Source organism: Nothobranchius furzeri, chromosome 10, assembly GCF_043380555.1.
Source record: "Nothobranchius furzeri strain GRZ-AD chromosome 10, NfurGRZ-RIMD1, whole genome shotgun sequence".
Lineage (NCBI taxonomy): Eukaryota > Metazoa > Chordata > Actinopteri > Cyprinodontiformes > Nothobranchiidae > Nothobranchius > Nothobranchius furzeri.
Genome location: NC_091750.1, coordinates 49314626 through 49318039, shown reverse-complemented (window position 1 = coordinate 49318039; position 3414 = coordinate 49314626). Strand labels below are relative to the sequence as shown.

The 3414-nt window shown below is 40.2% G+C and overlaps 1 long non-coding RNA gene across 1 annotated transcript; it reads left to right on the top strand.

Moving 5' to 3' along the window:
- Positions 1-449: 449 nt before the first annotated feature.
- Positions 450-2674, top strand: LOC139072219 (uncharacterized). Its single transcript, XR_011521809.1, has 2 exons — positions 450-631; positions 712-2674. It is a non-coding gene; the product is annotated as an uncharacterized lncRNA (long non-coding RNA).
- The last annotated feature ends 740 nt before the right edge of the window (positions 2675-3414 follow it).

The window sequence follows — 3414 nt, the reverse complement described above, 5'->3', positions numbered from 1 at the left end:
ACAGCACTGTGCAGGGTGTGTTCTCGGTGTTGAAAGGTATAATTGGTGAAGTGAAATAGCTCTTTAGGGAGATTAAGTGGCAGATCAACCTCCAATCAGCAGAGTCTAAGAGGTAGTGTTTTTGTAATCTTGTGGTCTTCTGGTGCAGCTGTAACACTAATCTGTAGTGCAGCCATTACTAACACTGAAACTTTACACTCACATGAATGTTCTCTATTTTATTTATTTGTTTGCTTTTTAAAGCTTTCAAACTTCCAGTTTCATAAACACTTTCTGCACACAGTAACAATAATAAAAGTGCCACAAGGTGAGCAAAACTACTGAATGTGTCTCAGCGAGCCATTATCTCAAAAACTGTGAGCCATTACAGCCTTCAGCAGCATTTCACAACTGTGACATGTTGACACTTTATTTCCACACATTTCCTGAGAGCTAGCTTTGCAGTTATCTTCCTTGTTTTGACTTCCTCTTTGCTGCATTGAAGCTCCGTGGTCAAACGAATTGTCTTATGCACGGTGTCATCATTGCAAGCTCTCATGAGGGGAAGGAGGAGTGCTGCGCTGCAGCTCGTCAAACTCAGCACCAACAGGTAACGGATTAGCTCTGGATGGCTACGGCTTATTATCTGATGGTAAGATGTAAATAAATGCTAACTATTCATCTGCAGAGTGATTTTACGCTGCAGTAGTGTGTCGTTGGTTTGTTCTGCAGAGCCAGCTGTGATCCTGCAGCAGATCAGGCCCCTCACTTAGTGTATTTGACAAGCTGAGTTGGACACTCTGTTTCAGTGAGTGTCAGTTTGTCAAATACCCAAAGTGAGGCGTCACTTGTCACCAAATCGAGGTCTCTCCACCCGCCAGCTGGATGACCTCCCAGGACAAGGAGAGCAAAACAAACTTTTTAAAGGATCTTAAAGCTCAAACATTAAAATTACCCTTTGGAACGCTGAAGTTGTCAGTGTCTGAGTTTCTGTTTTTTGGTTTAAAATTTGTAAATTGACTAAAAATGAAAGATCATGTATTTGTGAGGAGCTTTTAAATTACTAAAGAAAAAAATGCTGTTTTGGTGAGATGCTAGTTAAATGATTTTTTGTCAGCATGTCTGATTACTTGTGGGGCCTGAAAACTTCATTTTATTTAAAAAAAAACTTTTTGCAAACTTCAGAGAGGAAGAGAGCAGCCCAGACAGCCTAAGGCACGTGGGAGTTCATTATCTGTCTTCATTTGTTCATTCATATGTGTAATAAAGGAGAATAACACTTGGAGGGTCGAAATATTCTGCCATCCTGTAAACTCAGGCTTATCAACCAACTGTCTTTTATAAGACGACACTTATCAGTGTGCCTCATGTTTCCTGTCAGAACAAATGAGACTTTTCAGATTAATAACAACATTCTTCCTAATGAACATCTCTTTCAGCAAATGCATTCTTGCACCAATCAAAGTTATATTGTAATAAAGATTTAGAGAAGTCCCGCATTGCCCAACATCAGCGTGCACAAGGACACTTCTACTGGCTGGTAACACATACGTCCAACTGTGCAAACTTCTTGAACGTCTCAGAATCCATCTGATATTCAGTTGAAACAACTGGGAGTGCATGAATGATCCCAGACGGATGTGCACCGTTAAAGAGTTGGTGATGTATTTGTTTAAAGGCCTGACTGGTTGATTCTACGAGCTTCTTTGAAGGTTGTCTGAATGTCGAGATGTGCTGCACGTTGTAGCCAAGTTTTGTCTACCTCCCAAGGCTTTGAGCAGTGTTGTCATAATCTGATTTGACTGGATTTGCACGTGGTTTTAAATTCAACCAAATCATTTCATATAAAAGAGTTGTTTAAATATGAAAAAATATCACTATCTTATCCTAAAGAGTTCCTAAACTTATGGTTCACAGTGCGCACGTGCTTGTGTGTGTGTGTGTGTGTGTGTGTGTGTGTGTGTGTGTGTTTGTGTGTGTGTGTGTTGCTATGATTCAGTTTGCCCAGTGAGTGGAGTTAGAGCTCCAGTCTTTGATCTGCTGCATTCATGAACTCAGCCTCACACACTCAGTGTGATCTTGTCTAAACTGGAGCTGAATTGTTTTCATAATTAATCAAAATGAATAAAAAAAAACTACAAGTGTTGAAACAAATAACACAAGAGTGTGTATTTAAGACATGTACTTACTCAATGTTTGAAAGATGAAACACTTGATATATTTAGTTTACATCCTTTATTTGTTGAATACACCGCAGAGTTGATGCAGCTTTATTTAACAGCCTTGTGACGAATATTTCAAACACAGTTTATTTACAGTTTTTCTCAGTTGCTTTGGTGCATTTCTCACAACAGTAGGAGGAGTGAGCACCACCTCATCCCTGCCACGAGGACATCAAGGGATAAACCATCAATCCTGCTCACTGGTCAACTTTCCTCGCAGGGTCACCCATTAGGACAGTGGGAGGGTTAAAGCAGGGGTGTCAAACTCATTTTAGCTCAGGGGCCACATTGAGGGAAATCTAGTCCCAAGTGGGCCGGACCGGTAAATTAAAAACAACTTCAGATTGTTTTCTTTGTTTCAATACAATCAATATAAAACAAGGCTGGAGCCTGAGGACAGTGTATCCAAAATAGTACAAGTACAACACCTGAAGTGTACTTGAAAATTTGGAAAAAAAAATAAATAAATAAAACATTCCTTAGTGATTCAAAGAGCTTACAGATCACATGGTTAGATCAGTTTCATGCAGCACTTAAAGTATATTTGACTCATTTTACTTTATATCTTTTAGCTTTCACCAGCACATCAATATCAGAAGTCACATCCTGAGTGGCGGCCAATGTGATTCAAGTTCTTGTGTGAGCCTTGAGCGCAGCTTTGTTTTATTTATACTCATTACAGAGAAAACTTGCTCACAATGATATGTTTATTTTCACTCTACATTGTAAAGTATGAAAATAAAATTTACACAACCATCTCGCGGGCCGGATTTAACCCGCTTGCGGGCCGGATCCGGCCCACGGGCCGCATTTTTGACACCCCTGGGTTAAAGTTTGCACCACTGCTAATGTATTTCTCCAAACAATTAGTGCAAAGTACAAAACATGGTAGATAACCTTCTATAGTTTCCCTGAGCAGCCAGTCTGTTCTAGGCTTCTCTCTCTCTCTCTCTCTCTCTCTCTCTCTCTCTCTCTCTCTCTCTCTCTCTCTCTCTCTCTCTCTCTCTCTCTCTCTCTCTCTCTCTCTCTCTCTCTCTCTCTCTCTCTCTCTCTCTCTCTCTCTCTCACCCTCACCCCCAAGATACTGGGGGCAGGACCTCATCCCTGACATATCTGCCTATTTTATATAACCTAAAGCTAACCTAAGGATTTTTTCATTTGGCTTTTATGGTGCTGATGTATATTTTTTGAAAAACAAAAACTTTTTGTGACT